The sequence below is a fragment of the Crocuta crocuta genome, unplaced genomic scaffold, assembly GCF_008692635.1.
Source record: "Crocuta crocuta isolate KB4526 unplaced genomic scaffold, BGI_CrCroc_1.0 scaffold426, whole genome shotgun sequence".
NCBI lineage: Eukaryota > Metazoa > Chordata > Mammalia > Carnivora > Hyaenidae > Crocuta > Crocuta crocuta.
The window spans coordinates 851,128-870,310 of NW_027532452.1; the positions used below are offsets into that span (position 1 = coordinate 851,128).

General features: G+C 35.4%; 1 protein-coding gene and 1 non-coding gene across 2 annotated transcripts in view; both read right to left on the reverse strand.

The window, feature by feature from the left end:
* RSRC1 (arginine and serine rich coiled-coil 1) overlaps nt 1-19,183 on the reverse strand; it is a 414,718-nt gene that overhangs the window by 267,646 nt on the left and 127,889 nt on the right. The window lies entirely within an intron of this gene.
* LOC144244204 (U6 spliceosomal RNA) lies at nt 7,300-7,402 on the reverse strand. Its single transcript, XR_013338865.1, has one exon. It is a non-coding gene; the product is annotated as a U6 spliceosomal RNA (small nuclear RNA).

Sequence of the window (19,183 nt, forward strand, 5' to 3'; positions counted from 1 at the left end):
CATGGCCTCTTTTAACCCCTAATTAGATTGAGGCGATTATCCCTGCTCTTCCTTACAAGTGTACAGCTTGGATAAGGGATGACAAAAGCTATCTGCCACTTATTCAGCCTTTGCAGACAGCAGGTTATCCAGGGAGATAGAGAATAAAATCAACAAACAATTGTTATTCATATCATCATCTAAAGTGTTAAGATAGTCACAGTTTCCATACATGCAGAGTGAATATAGCCCAGAGCATGAGGTAACTGCAGACTGCTTAAGAACATCAGGGTTACACAGATGGAAATTCATGGTGATGCTGGGGAATTATGTCTAAATCAAATTCATTTGCATAAAAAGAAATGATCGGGGATTTGTCTTCTGTATATAATATATCAAGATTTCATTATGTTTCTCTTCATGAATTCTTTGAAGCTAAATTTTAATATTGATTTTTCTAAATACATAGTATTTATCATGAAAAGAATGCCAAAATTAATGGTTTGCAGAAACTTAAATGCATTAAGATTCAATTAAAATACTCTTAAATATAAAACAGGAAACTTTTCACTATGATACACTACACGAGGTCTTGTATTATATTTAGATGATCAAGAGTTATTTCATTAACTCTCTAGATTCCAAATATTTTTCTTAACTCTTCTAATAATTTCTGAAATCCTGGTCATCATTTCAGACCCATTATTAACAAGAGAACTGTGGTCACAATAAAATAATAAAGAGTAGCTGTAAAGACACAAAACTGATTCCTAGTAAGTTGAACTAAGCTAACTTGAGGATAATATAGAAAGCTCGGCCCACTAGTAAGAAAAAACTTTGTTGGGAATATCTGAGTCTGCTCTGATGATGATAAAACCACAGCACAAATAATAAGATAAGCAAATGTTGAAAAGGATTTCGTATCTTTTCCTTTTTACTTGCAAGAGTCAGTAGGTGTCTTTTTTTAAGGTCATAAAAATTACTCAGTTATCAGTGGGTCATTTAACCAAACTGCATCATGACAGTTTAATTTAGTGATTACCCACGTGTCTGAGCAGTATGATTATCTAAACTGTGTGCCTTCTTCCCCTGACATAGGCTGAAATGTGACTTCCTTCTTAAAGTTGAAATACTTAATTCAGAATACTGGGCAGGCCTTGAAATTTAAGTCACATTTCACTTGTACATGTGTCTCCAGTGGACCACTGCTGAAAACAGAAACCCAAATCTCTATATATAATATATATCTTATATATGAAACATATATTTTTACACGTTTGCAGTCAACAATTTCATTTTAAACACTTGATTTTAAGCAACATGCTTTTCTTATAACATCCCAGATATTTATTTTTGTAAAATAGACTTGATAAGAAAACATGAAATCAATGGTCAAGAGACAAGGGAATATTTTACTAGATATGTTAAAATTTATTAACCTAGTTTATTTAAACTGAATGTTAGAATTTATTAACCTGGTTTATTTAAACTGAATGTTAAAATCTAAATTCACTGTGATTTTATTTCTCTAATCCATTTCTGGTCTTTCAAATATATACAATTACACCTTCCAAAAGTAAACATAAATCATACACCTCTACTATAGATTTCAGACTAAAATATTTTAAGAATTTAATAAACATATGCTGGTAAAATTGCATAAAGCCAACTTACAATAAATTAAAAACATATAGACAGTTGTTTTCAATCTCTTTTCATACAGAGTTAAACCATCAGTGCTAAAATTCGAAAACATTAAAAGGGAAAGTAACAATCTCACTCTTACTGCTTTATTTTAATCAGTCTTTTTGGATGTTACTTTATTATTTTTCAGTTTTCTTTGTTCTTTCACTGAGAATTTTATATGTACTTGAAAAGTTACTAGCAACTCTATATTAAAAGTACAATAATAAGTAGACCCTTGAACAATTTGAAAAATGCAAAGTGAAAAACTAAATTATGACATATAAAACTATTGATTTTCAAACTTTCTTTTGCAGCTCAACTTTATACAAAACTCCAATACTGTCAGCATATCTCAATAATATTCCCACTCAAAAGAAATAATGCATTATTGGGTTTTGCTTGGATTACTGTAAATTTAATATTAAAGTTGAGGCCAATAGATAAAAGGTCCATGGTCCTTATCCAATTCTGGATTTCTAACTGAAGAATGGCATGATGGTCACAGGTTAGTCACACATCTGACTGGAGAACTAGGAAATGGTATCTTTGAAAGCAAGTAATTTACTCAAGATGTGGGTTTCAATAATTTCAAAGCCGTTTTTAGACAAGAGTAATAACTAGTTATTCTTTATCTTTACTACAAATAAACAAGAAATAGGATAGCAGATTTAGGTCAGCAATAGAAAAGCATTTCTAGAGTGTGTTAGGTACCTGAATAGATTTTAAATGGAGGTTGGAATTCTCTTATGTCAAGTACTTGAAAAGAATACATTCTAATCTTTCAGGAATGGTTTCTGAAAGCAGAATAAAGGACTTGTGACCACCCTTCTCACTTTAAAATAAAATTCTTAAAACCATATACTTATGGAATATGATGCTTTTTTATTTGTTTCATCCATAATTTAAAAATTATCTAAGAGGAGTAAAGAAACAATGGAATATTCCAGATTTGATTTGGTAGAGGGCTAGAAACAATGGTGATAATAAATAAGTAGGGCTCAACAGTCCATGACAAAAGGAAGAAAGTATTAAAACATTAAAGAACTAAAAAAATTAAAATTCTTATCATAACAACTCTTTAGGTAAGTTATAAAATATAGTATCATCTACCAACACACTCTATAAACAAACTATAAAGAATCTGAAACAAATCAAGTAGAAATAAACCTCCCGGAAACGGATATAAGTAGAATGATACAAACCTGTTATTGTTATTTATTCCTTTAATTTTTTTTACCAATATTAAACAAACAAGCCCATTTTGTTTTGTTTTGTTCCCCAAATGGGGAACAGGTAACATATATAGAAAAAATATAATAAGAAATTTATTCAGACAAGAATGTGCGCCTTAGACGTCAAACCACTATAAAAGTTCTCTTTATGCTACCAAGTCAAATTTTGAATGGATCTTAACCAAATGGTCAAAGTTACCATCACCAATAATGGAACAAACCAACATTCTGTGATTCCAGATAGGATGTGCTGAGAAGGGCACAACATTACTTCTGTGATATTCCTGGCAAAAAATGCACAACCTGTAATCATTAGGAAACATTAGACAAACCCACATTGAGGGACATTCTATCAAACAACTGGCCTATATGGGTTTAAAAATGCCAAGAAGGCATCTAGGTAGTTCAGTTGGTTAAGCACTCTTGATATCAGCTCAAGTTGTGATTTTGCAGTGCTGAGACCCAGTCCTGCAACAGGCCTGCACTAAGCATGGGGCCTGCTTGAGATTTACTCTCTCCCCCAACCCCTTTGCACTTCTCCCCCACTCTCACGTGTTCTCTCTAAAAATAAATAAATAAACAAAAAAGTTTAAAAATAAATAAAAGTGTCAAGGTCATGAAAGACAAAGAGAAGCTGAGAAACTATTCTACATTACAGGAAACTAAAGAGACATGACGACTAACTGTAATGCATGACCCAGGACTGGGTCTTTGATGGAGGGGAAAGGTGGCTGATATGCAAATAGAAAGTTATATGACATAGCTTAGACTATGAACTACTGATTAGATAATATTGTATCAGTGTTAAATTTCTTGATTATATTACTCACTGTGGCTGCATAAAAAATCCTTAGAGAATATACACAAAAATATTTAGATGTAAAGGGACTGATGCCTGTCACTCTCCAATGATTCAGAAAAAACGTGTGTTAAGAAACAAAGAATGAGCAAATGAGGCAAAAATGTAAAAAATTGGTTAATCCAGATAAAGTGTATATGAAAGTTCTTTTTATTCTTCCTAAAACATATTTGTAAGTTTGACTTTATGTTAAATAAAAAGCTGCAAAACAACAACAACCTTAACTGAGTATATTAATTCCTACACAGTACTTTCAGTTCCAACCAGGAACTTACCTCCTTAAAACCTGAGAGCACTGGAGGGGAAAATTCACCTTTAGTAGGCAAGGAAAAGCTACCTTTTAAAAATGTATACATATATTTTATAATCCCAAAACATTATTTACTATACTTAGAAATCTGGAATTTATAAAACTGTTTAGAAAGCACAAAAATAATTTTAAAATCCCAGATTTTACTATTTTAGACTTAAAATGCTTTCATCTGATGATAATTTGATAAATCATAATCACCGAGTGTTTTCGGGCATCCCATTCCTAAGGTGAGGTTAACTCAGTAATTTTTAAAGAATTTTATCAATAGTGCTATCAAAACTGAGGGAAAAGTCACGGCATATGATCTAAACAGAGTGGTCCCTTCCTATTAACTTCAGAATATAAAAAGCTAAAGTCATCCAAATATAAAATATACAGTTATTAACAGTTTACTACTTCATACAAATAGATGTAGGAAAGTGAAACTAGCGTCTTGTGATAGCTCATGAACCAATGTCTGAATACCTGTCTGTGCTTTGTTATAACGCAACAATAAGCGAGTCAGAAATGGCTTCACTGAAGCGCTGGAAGCCTTACTTCCGCGGGTGCTCAGCCATCTTTTCATCAGATCCGTCAGTATCCATTCCTTCTGGTAACCATCAAGAAACATCACCATTAAATTCCCTATAGAAAGGTTATTATATTCAGAAATGGCAAAGTAAATTTTCCATCATTTACAGAAATAAAAAATATGATACTATACTAACTGTTTCTAATTATTTTACTAATTCAGTCAGCAATTTTTGGCTAGAGTAATAATATTTTTTGGTATATTAAAAGTGGGCACTTATTCACTGCTAGTTGTGGGAGGAGGAAGGAGAATTCGTACTACCTTTCTAGGATGCAAAATGACAATGTGTGTTAACCTTATAAAAACCAATACTCTTTGACCCAGCAAGTTCACTTATAGGAATTATTCTACAGAAATGTAAGAAATATACAGAAAGATATTTATATATATAAATATTTATGCATATATGTGCATATATGTACATGTTATCTATACATATATGTATTTGCACAACAATATTTATGAACAAGAATATTCACTACTTCAATGATAAATGAAAACAACTTAAATGTCCAAAGACACAGGATGATTAAATAGGTTAGTACATATCTATAAAATGCAGAGTACACTCCTCTTAAAATGATGACATAATCAATTAGTACAGTAGTACATCTGTTTAATTTTTATATAAACTAGGAAACATATACACCAAAAATTGCACATAACTTATGGAAAGTGCAATCAAAAGTGTTTGCACACCACTTGGACACCACTATTGTGTACAACAGGCTTCGGCAGTCTAGGCCAGGAGATGACAAACTTTAAGTCCTCAGGCTAACTGGGTCCCACTGCCTGCTTTTGTAAATAGAATTTACTGCAACAAAAACATCCCTATTCATATTTATTGTCTGTGTCTGCTTTTCACATTACAACAGCAGAGTTGAGTAGTTCTGACAGACACTGTAAGTCCACAAAGTTGAAAATACTTACTATCTGGATCTTCATGGAAAAAAGTTTCTGAACCTTGGTCCAAAAGCTAGCTCACATTTCTCTCCAATGCTTTCCAAGTATCCTTTCAATTTACTGAATTATATGATATAACCATCTACACTAAGTGGTTTCCAAACTATCTTTGCATGTGTGGCAGAAGAGAAAAAGATCTCAGTCTGTCCACTCACCCCAGCCAGTCAGGGAAGGGGGTAAAATGCAGAAAGGAAAGAAGGGATAGGAAGGAACAAGGAAGATAAGGATTAAAGAAGGGATAAGAAAAGTTTGAAAGCCACTGATTTATTTTAGGGGTAGAGGAGAAGGGGAGGACAAGGAGAGCCTCATTTAGCAAATGAGTTTGTATTAAGGAACAGAGTTTATACTAGAACCCAAGTCTCTTAATATATAGCATGTATATTATACAGGATGTATTCTCAATTATCAATTAGAGGCAGAAGAGAAAAAAAATTTTAGATATTAAAATGGTTTGTGACCTTCCAAAGCTCAATTCAACTCAGGAATCTTATTTCTTAGTATTTAATTTTGTTAATTTCTCTCTCATTTCAATTAAATGAATATTGATTAAATTGATTTTAATTTAATTTTTCTCCTTAGAGAGGCAATAATGAAAAAAACAAATGGTGAGAACAATGAGATATAGGAAATATTCCCGAACCTTAAGTTCCCAAACACAAAATGTTAAAAGGCTCTTATTTACTAATATATACATTTTAACCCATCATTTTTGGTTCCAGTGCGCACAAACTACAAATCAATCCTGCTATGGACAGTCTTACAAATAGGACACTGGATAGATACAGAAGACAGAAGAAAAGTAAAAGAGCAATAAAAAGTAGAGGTTATTGCAGTGAAAATGTATAGAGGAAAGTAAACTCAAGCCTCAGAACTGTACACCCTTACCATTTGTAAGAAAGAGGATGCTGAGCAACATGCTTTACCAAGAAGTTAGCAGCACGGGCAAAAACCTATATAACCTTACATAACACTAGGCATGAGGTACATAGATTGAGAAAGACCTAATCAGTAATCTCAAGCATCAGAGCTATTTGTTATCTCTTGAACTGCGGTAGGAATCAATGGATATAAAGCAACCATCAATATTTCAGGAAAGAGAATGGAAAGTTTTTAGTATAAAAGGATGAAAATGGCAATCAATGGTTGCGCTAGCTACTAAGCTGTTGCCTAGCCATAAATCTATTATAGAACCCTGCAAATGACATCTTTCCATTGTCAGCTAACTCCTTGTTAGGTTCTCCTAGGAACAGGTGTTAGAAGGAAGTTGAAGGGTTCTGGAGAGTGAGGTGGGCTTTCCGTCTTACTTCTTGCTCCTGTCAGGGCTGCCCCAGCAACAACTCTTTAGAGGAAGCAACTCCTTAGTAGACCTGGTTCCAATTTCTATGTTGTTCTCCCCCACGCCCCTCCCCACTCACATTCCTAGGACAAGACCCAGAGGCCCCTCCCAGAACCAGACCCAGAGGCCCATATTCCCTCAGAGGCCACTAGCAGCAGCCAAGCAGCGCCCTTTCTTAAAGGTCCACCTCTTAGCTCTGTGGAGCCCCTCCCCCAAATCCGTGAGGGGCCAACTCTCATCAGGCAACACCTACTCTTCAGAGGTCTGGGTCCCAGATCTGCCCTTCTCTTGAGATTTTCAATCCTGACAATCCCAACCTCTTCTTCGCCTTTTCTTTTTTTTTCTGCAATGATGTTGGAAAAAAATATAGAACGCTTCACAAATCTGTGTGTCATCCTTGCAAAGAGCCATGCTAATCTCGGTATAGTTCTAATTTCAGTATATGTGCTACCTAAGCGGGCACCCAATCTTTTCTCTTTGTTTCCCCTGATTCTTGCTATTACTATCTGTTATCTCAGTGTTCCCCTTTTGCATCACCCTCTCATACCTAATTAACTAACTCTCCATAAAAAATAACTATTGTGGTCTCATCTTCCGGACTGGTCCTTACTGATACAAAGGTAATAAGTAGTCCTTATTTTAAATGTAATTAATATTCTCTTCAGGTGTTATTTTTAGTGTTTTAGTGTATGTAAAAAACATTTTTAAGAACTTAAGAGAATTTTCTTCACAATTCAGTCTCTGTAATGTTTTCTTGTTGTTACTGTTGTTGTTTTCCTGTTTGGTGTAATAGTTTTTTTTCTCCAACAGTTCTTTTGGTCATATCTGTGAGAAAGCCCCAGCAAGTCACTAATGTGTCTGTGATACTTAATGCCTTAACCTGTCCTTTTATTTCCTAAATATGTCTTAGCTAGGGGTGCCTGGGTGGCTCAGTTAGTTAAGCATTTGACTTCAGCTCAGGTCATGATCTCATAGTCCATGAGTCTGAGCTGCTTGGCAGGCTCTGTGCTGACAGCTCAGAGCCTGGAGTCTGCTTCTGATTCTGTGTCTCCCTCTCTCTGCCCCTCCCCTGCTCATGCCTCTCTGTCTCTCTCCTTCTCTCAAAGGTAAATAAACATTTAAAAAATAATAATAACTGTGCCTAAGTTATTAGATGCACTATCTTTTTTTAAATGTTTATTTATATTTGAGAGATCCAAGCTGAGGAGGAGCAGAGGGAAGGGAGGACAAAGGACCTGAGGCAGGCTCCATGCTGACAGCAGATAGCCTAATGTGGGGCTCAAACTCACAAACCGCGAGATTGTGACCTCAGCCTAAGTTGGACGCTCAACTAACTGAGCCACCCAAGTGCTCTGCAAATCTTACTTTTTAACACGAACAGCAAATTCTTTAGTTCTGGGCAGCAGTAACTGGAATAGCCAGTGCCAGGTAGGGGAGTAGACCTGAATGAGTTATCAAAAGGCAGCAGGTTTAAGGGGAAAAGAGCAATTAACTGAAATCTTAGAATCCTAGCAAAATGCTTGTTTTTATTGACACATTTTTTAAATATATACTGGAATTAGTCACAGTGGAGAAATACAAAATGTCTAAGTATACTCTATAAAATAAAAAAAATTAAAAACTAAATTGAAAAAGGGGCACATGGGCAGTGGGGGTGGGCACCAGGGTGGCTCAGTCGGTTAAGCGTCCCACTTGGACTCAGGTCATGAACTCACGATTCGTGGGTTTGAGCCCCGCATTGGGCTCTGTGCTGACAGCTCATAGCCTGGAGCCTGGTTAGAATTCTGTGTCTCCTTCTCTCTCTGCCCTTCTCCCACTCATGCTCTCTCCAAAATAAATAAACACCAAAAAAAAATTTTAATGGGGGTGGAGGGGCACATGAATGGCTCAGCTGGTTGAATATCCAACTCTTGATTTTGGCTCACGTCATGATCCCAGGATTGTAAGATCGAGCCTTGTGTCAGGGCTTAATATTCTCTCTCTCTCTCTCTCTGCCCCTCTTACCCGCTCTCTGTCTCTCTAAAATAAAACAATAAATCAAAATGTCTAAGTACAAAACATGCACTTCATTAAGATAAGAGTTATTCATGCAACTATATAACAATTAACTTATCAAAATCTCACCTTGCTAGCTATCCTGGGAAAATACATCACTTAACCTCTGGTAGCCTCAGTTTACTTATCTGTAAAGAAAATAGGTTGGACTAGGTCCCTGTTGTCAGAGAATCTAACGTGACAATCTATAAAATTTCTTTTTGTGTTAAGGCATTAGGAGCTCAGCATCATTACCAAGAGACAAAAAATTGGTTTTGTAAAGGAAAAAAGTAAAGAAGTTTCTTTTGTAAAAGAAAACAGAATAGCAAGATTGATAGTTTAAAAACATAATTTGAAAGTGATTAAAATATATCATGTTAAGGAAGGCTTTATTTTCTTCCTCTAAGTCAAGGAAAAGGAAGAAAATATATCACAGGCAAATTATCTAGTTAAAAAAAATCAAAAGTTTCTTTATTTCTATTACCAGTCTTTGAAAACATTTAATAAGTCAGAAAGGCTATTTCTTAAATTCTCTTCAAGAAAGAAAACGCATCTTCTGTTGTTTCTTCATTTTTAAAAACTAGGTTAGTTTTGATATTCTTCTCTCAAATTGTCTGATCACCTGCTATACAATAACTGTATGCTTTCTTGGTTTATTTATGGAAATAATTATATACAAGTTAAAGGTTTGTGACACAGGCCAGATGATTTATCATTTAGTAGTTAACCATTTAACTTAGCAAAAACTGGTAGTTTTTGATACAAGGAAAATTTGGTAAAAACAACTTTCAAAATTATAATCAGACTTACTCCGATGTAAACTGAGGGAGAAAGACTCCATTTGATTAACTGCTTTATATCTCATCTGCATTGTTACAGTTTCTTGATAATTTCCCTCTAAACTTTAAAGTTCACCACTTTTACACAGAAGAAATAAGAAAGGTTTTCACTTGAGAATATGAATTTAACATGTACTCTTTAAGATAGGAAATTTTGCAATTTCAAAACTGAAAATATTAGGTCCTAGTACTCTAGAGCTACCACTACTATAAAAACAAATTTGCAAGAGTCTGTACAACATAGTTTCATTAATGTACTATATTGTATATCGCTGTAAATACATAGACAAAGTATAGAAGCACAATGTTAACAGTGGCTAATTTTGAAGAGCAAAATGATGTGGCTATATGGAGCAGGATGGAGGAGAGTTTTCACTTAATGTATTCTAAACTTAAAAAGTTTTTTTTTGCAAGGCATATGCCTAAACTAATAATTTTTTAATTAAAGATTCTTTTGAAAAATTAAAGTTATACATAACTCACTGAAAAAAACCTGAGCTTAAAGTGAAGTAACATTTAATCAGTAAACTTATTTATGCATAAATCTTACTTCAGCACCTTTTAAGTGTCAAGGACTGATTATAAGCTCTGGGAATAGAGCAGTGTACAAGAATCCTGCCCTTCTGAAACTGACATTCTGCTGGGAGTACTAACAAGATGACTACACACTAGGATATACACTCTAAAGTATATAAATTATAGAGTAATGGAGGGAGGAGATGGTTAATTTACATTGGTGTTCAAGAAAGGCCTCTTTAAGAAGATTACACTTGAGGGGCACCTGGGTGGCTCAGTCAGTTGAGGGTCCAGCTTAGGCTCAGGTCATGATCTCATGGTTTGTGGGTTCGAGCCCCCACATCAAGCTCTGTGCTGACAGCTGGGGGCCTGGAGTCTGCTCTGGATTCTATGTCTCACTCTCTCTCTGCCCCTCCTCTGCTTGCACTCTGTCTCTCTCTGTCTCTCGAAATAAACAAACAAACATTAAAAAATTAAAAAGATTACACTTGAACTAAGAGCCTAAATAATGAGAATGAGAAGCCATAAACAAAGATCCTGAAGGAAGCGTTCCAGGCAGAGGCAGAGTGATTGCAAAGATGTGGAAAGTGATAAAAATAGTGGGGCTGAAACATAATGAGTGGTAGGAGATAAGCTGGAGTACATGAGCTTGAGGGACTCTGGTCTCAAGGTAAAAGATTCAGTAAGAATTGAAGCGCTTTTAGCAGAGAGGTGAAGGAGGATGACTAACATTTTTGAGAGATCTCTCTGGTTGCTGTGTGGATCATGGTTTGTAGAGAGAGAAAGAGTGAGAGTAAGAAGTCCACCTAAGAAGCTGAGATATACTTCAGGTGGAAAATGATACTTGCTTAGCTCATATCGATGGAGAGATCACTCTATTCAGTTTTCAGTGGAGATAAATAAAAGAAAAAAGAAAAAAATAGAATTACTGTTACAGTTTTAACTTAATCAATTTTGAAGGCTGTGTGAAAATTGTTTTTTTCTCATGTTCTATAGGTGCCTACATAATATCCCCAATTTTGCCTCTTAGAACACAAAGACTAAAATTTTGACTAGCTGGCTCTTTATAGAGAAAGTTTATTGAACCCTGACTTAGAAGAAAGAGTATAAAACCTGGAAAATGATGGGTGTAGTTACCAAACCTTGAAGTACTTCAAAATTCAGAGAAGGAGCCAGCAAAGGAATGTCCACTGAGACAGAATTGTAGCAGATTAAGGAAGAAAGATACTAAAATAAATAAACAAATGAGAGAGAGAGATTTCAAGAAATTGAAGAAGGGGGCACAGGAGAAGAAGATTAAAGGCAGAGTGATCAACTATGCTGAATGCTGCTGAGGTAACCTATAACATGAGTAAAGTATCTACTCGATTTGGCAAAAGAGAAATCACTTAACAAGAGCAGTTTCAGTGTAGTGGTGAAAACAGAAACTGTGTGGAAAAAGGATTAGATAATGAAGAAGTGGAAAAAAAATAAAATCAACTGAACTGCTGAAATGGGGAGCAGAAGAAGGTATAATGCTGTATGAGAAGAGAGATCAAGAAAGGGTTAAGATCCTTTATCTTATTTTGGTTTTGTAAAATGTTAAGAATTATCTAGTAGAGGAAGGAACTGATCCTGGAAGGAGTACAACTAGAAGAATGGGACTCAGAGAACAAATGATAGAGAAACAAGTACACTTCTTTCATTTTCAAAGAAAAGGATGACATTTAACTTGGTTAAAAAAGGAAGCAAAGGCAGAAGGAAGGTGGTGGATAATGAACAGTGGTGTGTTTGATGGTCTCAATAAGGCCAAGTGTTTTTATAGCAGGTACTAAAGTAACTGACTTGGAATTTTAGAGGTGATAGAGAAAGGAATATATCCTAATGAGATTTGATGGATCGGGGTGAGAGGGTTTGGTTGATGATGATGACAAGCTTGTTAACTTTTTAAGATGTGACTACAGGATGGGAGAGCATGTGACTACTGATCTAAGGATTGTGAGTTCGAGTCTCACATTGGATGTAGAGATTACTTTAAAAACACGCACATGTTTTTAAATGTGACTATAGGATGTGACTATAGGAAGCTAACTGGATCCAACAATACATTTAAAAAAATTATTCACCACGACCAAATGTGATTTATACCTGGGATGCTAGGCTGGTTCAATATCCACAAAACAATCAATATGATTCATCACATCAATAAAAGAAAGGACAAGAACCACATGATCCTCTTAATAGATGCAGAGAAAGCATTTGACAAAATACAGCATCCTTTCTTGATTAAAAAAAAAAAAACTTAAGAAAATAGGGATAGAAGGATCATACCTTGAGTTCATAAAGGCCACATATCAAAGACCCAACGCTAATATCATCCTCAATGGGGAAAAACTGAGAGCTTTCCCCCTAAAGTCAGGAACAAGACAGGGATGTCCACTCTCACCACTATTACACAACATACTATTGGAAGTCTCAGCCTCAACAATCAGACAACACAAAGAAATAAAAGGCATCCAAACTGGCCAAGAGGAGGTCAAACTTTCACTCTTCACAGATGACATGATACTCTATATGGAAAACCCAAAACATTGTACCAAAGAACTGCTAGAACTGTTCCATGAAATCAGCAAAGTGGCAGGATATAAAATCAATGCACAGAAATTGGTTGCATTCTTATACACCAACAATGAAGCAACAGAAAGAGAAATCAAGGAATCAATCCCATTTAAATTGCACCAAAAACCATAAAATACCTAGGAATAAATCTAACCAAAGAGGTGAAAAATCTATACACTGAAAACTATAGAAAGCTAATGAAAGAAACTGAAGAAGACACAAAAAAAGATGGAAAAATATTCCATGCTCCTGGATAGGAAGAACAAATATTGTTAAAATGTCAATACTACCCAAAGCAATCCACATAGTCAATGCAATACCTATCAAAATAACGCCAGAATTCTTCACAGACCTAGAACAGACAATCCTAAAATTTGTATGGAACCAGAAAAGACCCCAAATAGCCAAAGCAATCTTGAAAAAGAAAACCAAAGCAGGAGGCATCAAAATCCCAGACTTCAAGATGTATTACAAAACTGTAATCATCAAGACAGTATGGTACTGGCACAAAAACAGACACTCAGATCAATGAAACAGAATAGAGAACCCAGAAAGGGACCCCAAAAACCAACTATGGCCAACTAATCTTTGACAAAGCAGGAAAGAATATTCAATAGAATAAAGACAGTCTCTTCAGCAGGAACACTAGACAGTGCCATGCAGAAAAATGAAGCTGGACCACTTTCTTACACCACACATAAAGATAAACTCAAAGTGTAGGAAAGACCTAAATGTAAAGCAGGAAGCCATCAAAATCCTCGAGGAGAAAGCAGGCAAGAACCTCTCTGACCTGGGCTGCAGCAATTTCTTACTCAACATGTCTCCGGAGGCAAGGGAAACAAAAGCAAACATGAACTATTGGGACCTCACCAAAATAAAAAGCTTCTGCACAGCGAAGGAAACAATCAGCAAAACTAAAAGGCAACTGACGGAATGGGAGAAGATATATGCAAACAACACATCAGGTAAAGGGTTAGTATCCAAAATCTATAAAGAACTTATCAAACTCAACACCCAAAAAACAAATAATCTAGTGAAGAAATGGGCTAAAGATATGAAGACACTTCTCCAAAGAAGACATTCAGATGGCCAACAGACACATCAAATTATGCTCAACATCACTCATCATCAGGGAAATACAAATCAAAACCACTATGAGATACCACCTCACACCCATCAGAATGGCTAACATTAACAACTCAGGCAACAACAGATGTTGGCAAGGATGCAGAGAAAGAGGATCTCTTTTTCACTGCTGGTGGGACTGCAAACTGGGGAATGCACTCTGGAGAACAGTATGGAGGTTCCCCAAAAATTAAAATTAGAAAAAAAAAATTAAAAATAGAACTAACTTACAACCCATCAATTGCAGTATTAGGTATTTCTCCAAGGGATAATGGTATGATGTTTCGAATGGGCTCATGCACCCCAATGTTTATAGCAGCACTATCAACAATAGCCAAAGTATGGAAAGAGCTCAAATGTCCATCGTCAGTTGAATATATATATACACACACATAATGGATAAAGATGATGTGGTGTGTGTATATAATATATACACAACGAAGTATTACTCGACAATCAAAAAGAATGAAATCTTGCCATTTGCAACTACATGGATGGAATTAGAGGGTATTATACTAAGTGAAATTAGTCAGAGAAAGACAAATATCCTATGACTTCACTCATATGAGGACTTTAAGATAAAAACAGATAAACATAAGGAAAGGGAAGCAAAAATAATATAAAAACAGGGAGGGGGACAAAAGCACACGAGACTCTTAAATACGGAGAATAGAGGGTTACTGGAGGGGTTGTGGGAAGGGGGATGGGCTAAATGGGTAAGGGGCATTAAGCAATCTACTCCTAAAGTCATTGTTGCAACATATGCTAACTAACTTGGATGTAAATTAAAAGTAAGTAAATACAGGGGCGCCTGGGTGGCTTAGTCTGTTGGGCGTCTGACTTTCGCTTTGGTCATGATCTCGCAGTTCGTGGGTTCGAGCCCCGCATCGGGCTCTGTGCTGGCTGCCAGCTCAGAGCCTGGAGCCTGTTTCGGTCTGTGACTCCCTCTCTCTCTCTCTGACCCTCCCCTGTTCACGCTGTCTCTCTCTCTCTCTCCTAGAAATGGGTAAAACATTAAAAAAAAAAGTAAATAAATACATTAAAAAAAAAGATGTGACTAGGAGTACACACCTTAGAAAGGAAAGAAACAAAGATGGTTACAAGTAAGAAAGCAGAAGCTAAATGAGTGAGATGTAATAGTATCATTACTAGCAAATACCTGGATATTCCCCCACTAATATGTGTTGGTCGGAATGTTTTACACAATGTACACAGTAATACTGTATGCAGGTGAGAGTATTACAACTCCTCTTAAAATGTCAAAGTTAGAATGTTCCTCTTTATAATATTATTAATCTAACAATATATCCAAACTTAACAGTCCACTAAAATAGCAACAGCTTTTAGAGCTTTCATGGAGACATTCAGCAACATAATAATAATAATACTATCTTAGGCAATATATTAGTTTAATTTATTATGAGTGATAACTAGGCTTACTGTAGTGATCATTTTGCAGTGTACATTAATATCAAATCATTATGCTCTTCACCTAAAACAGAATGTTCTATGTCAATTATACCTCAACTTAAAAAACAATAGTAATAATAGCTTTTAAAACTATTTGTACAAAGCATACCTAAAACAGAAAAACAGGCAGAAGCTTGTTGGAAGTAAAAGATGGGTAAATTGGATTCATTATACCAATCTCTTGCTTTTTTTTATAGGTTTTCATATTTCTGTAATAAAAAGTTTACAGAAAAACTAAGTGTTGAGAATGTGGATTGGCAACCACAGTCTCAGAATCTATACTTTTGATGAAAAGTGGGCTTCTCTATTTTGAAAAACTGGCATGTTGAGCTCTATAAATTGCCTAAGGCAATGTGATAAGCATAGGAAAGGCATCCACTTTATGAAACCTTTGTCCTGGAATAGATCCTATGAATCTTTCAAAACAAAGGAGTGCAAGTTTGCTGTTCAGGTTAATACACTGAACATAAAAGATTACTAATGACTTATGAACTCCTAATGTAGCATGAATCATGCCAACAACACTAGGGTATTGGCTTCAACAAATAGCCTATTTTATTTTATAAACTTCACCAGAATATTATCAACAGCAGTATTAGAAAATGGAAAGCTAATAAAATTAGGAGGCAGCATCAGCATACTGCACACTGTGTTTCTCATCACTCTAATGCAGAATCTAATGGATAAGAGATCCATCTTTTAACTTAAAAAAAAAAAGCAGCTGGTAAACCTAGAAAAATAGACTTCCATTTGACAAAGTTATTAGAGAATATTTTGCTACCTAAATTCAATAAACTACATTAGTGGAACCAGTTTCTTATATAAGGAAGAAGAGAGGCAGCATACTTTCTTCTTGTGTTTTATTACGGTTCAAAAGCCTGATTATATGAACAGTTTTTTGTTTTCCTTTGGCGATATCTGAAGTAGAATACGACTGAAAAGATTAGAGGATTATAAATATTCTCTTTCCATAAAGATGTTTTCCTAAGTCTATAACAGAGGATATTATACTGGATAATATCAAACTTTCAGAAATCAATGCTTTTCACAAACACTGGGTTACCTACCTGTGAAACAGAGCTTTTAATATCTAACCCTGATTTTATTTGATATCATGACCAAGTATTTTTCTGAAAAGTAAATGGTTATTAGCGATTTCTACTACAGTTCCATAACAGCAAAGGCAGAATCCATGTTTAGGTGATTACTTTATGTTGTGATTCAGTTATCTGCAGGGTGTCTGCATGGTACTCTAACTATTTAAAGCCAGCAAAAAAGATTACAGCTCACACTAACTGGATTTTCACAGCTCCCTATCATTCGGCTTGAATTCCTCATGGGCAGATTAAAAGGGCCAAGGCAAACAATAGTCTTTTTACAAGGTGGTTATTGAAAAAAAAAAAAAAATGAAGAAGAAGAAGAAGAAGAAGAGAGAAGAAAAAAGTATATTTTATGGTGAAAACAACAAAATTATTTATGGAAATAGCCACATAAAAATGAACTTACATGTACAATAGAGGTAAAATTCTGGGTGTTGTCATATAATGAATCCAAAGCAAGAAATTAATAGCATATGAAAGAACAGTAGTTTTTATTACAAAATCTATAACACATATGATATGGTTTTAGAGTTCAAAGATGGCTAGTTTTGGCATCAAAGAACAGAGTTAAAAGTATCTCTTAGTCTAACCTACTATTATAATACAGATAGACTGAGGCCCAAAGAACTCAACATGGCATCTTCAAGTCAACTACTGGCAGATTATCAAAAGAACCCTGTAAGTACTTCATGTTCTTTTCCACTTTGACTTAACTGCCCTCTCATGCTCTACCTTCACTCACTTCAAATGATCAAATGACTTCACACTCTATGATTAGCCTTTCTGAGTGAGCCCTGGATACAAAGCCTACCTTTACCTTATATATTATCTCCTCTAATACTCATGCAATCCTAGGAGGCAGTTATGTTTATTATGGCCATTTTACAGATTAAAAAAACCCTAAGACTTAGAGAGATTAAGTGACTTGCCCAGGATCACTTAGCTAGTATATGGAAGAGTTGGATTTAAAATCAGGTCTACAAAACTCTAGGGTATGAGCTATTAATCACTGTGCTATCCCTCACTTCTCTATGAGCTTCTTTTCCTCATTTCAAGGATAAGCCCCATTCATTGGTTTACATTCTTCTTTCCATGCACTGTTCATTCACAGAACCCATCCAAACTACCATTAGTGCTGCCACATGACTATTTAGTTAGTAAATAACCAGTTTCTGAATCCAAGTTAGATCAAGATACAAATGGATAACATTCTTTTCTTATTCTTTACTTATCCTATTCTCTCCTGTCACTGCCTTAACTAAAGCTTCATCATTCCCTCTCAGATAAAACTTTTAAACTGTCTCTCAGCCTTCAATCCATTCTCCTTTGTGCTGCTTCTCAGATATAATATCATTCAAATCAAAACTCCTTTGGCACCTCCTCTTATAACCTCTGCCTAAATTTATTTTAGTCACAAAGACCTCAAAAGGAGGGGCGCCGGGGTGGCTTAGTCGGTTAATCATCCGACTTTCGCTTAGGTCATGATCTCGTGGTTGGTGGGTTCGAGCCCCGCGTCGGGCTCTATGCTGACTGCCAGCTCAGAGCCTGGAGCCTATTTCAGAGTCTGTATCTCCCTCTCTCTCTGACCCTCCCTGCTCACGCTCTCTCTCTCTCTTCTAGAAATAAATAAAAATATTAAAAAAACAACAAAGACCTCAAAAGGAAAAATAAGTTTAAAATGTATATATTTATATTTGCTTCTAGGTTTCTTAAAGAAATTCTAGAAGTATGTGTAAGCAACTCATAAATGTGGTAACATGGATTTTTGGGGGTGGAGGTAGGGACAGAAAAAGGGTGAATAGAAGACAATGTGGAAGAGAGATTCTTTACTATATGTGTGTATGCCTTTCTATAATGTTAAACTTTGAACTATCTATTACCTATTAAGAGAAAATAGTGTAAAGGGGAGGGAAGGAAGGGGAAGCAAAAGAAACAAAAGGAGAAAGAACAAATGTCACCCTCTTGTTTCCAGAAAGCACCTTCTGCATTTTTTGTCTGACAATAAAATAGCAATTTCGTTTAAAAAAAGGGAATAAAAAATAATTTCCCAAACACTCTATGATCCCTCCTGCTTCAGTCCTTTTCTCTTCCCTTCTCTTTCTTACTTCCTCTTTCCATGTTCTTTTCTTCCAAATGGCTTCGGTATCGACACCTTTAGAAAATCTTCCTTGAATGACTCATTTTGGGTTAAGTAGCCCTTTGATATACTTCCCTAGTATAGTGGGCATCTCTCTGTCACAGCATTCATACCATATTGCTATCTATTTTATGTGTCCAACTGTCAAACTAGATGGAAGTTTCTTGAAATCAAAGACCATGCCTTATTTATCTTTGCAATCTCCAATAACCATAATAGTGCCAGTCACATTTTAACAGTCCACAAAGCAATCCATGACAAAAGGCATTTAACCTTGTGATGGTCCACACAGTCGCTGTAATTTAATCTTTCCATACAGGAAACATTGGTTTGGTCACTACAGCCTCCCTTTTACATGTCTCTACAATTATCAAATTCCAAGTAAATACCCAAAGAGTTAAAAGAAAAATACCAACTGAAAACCC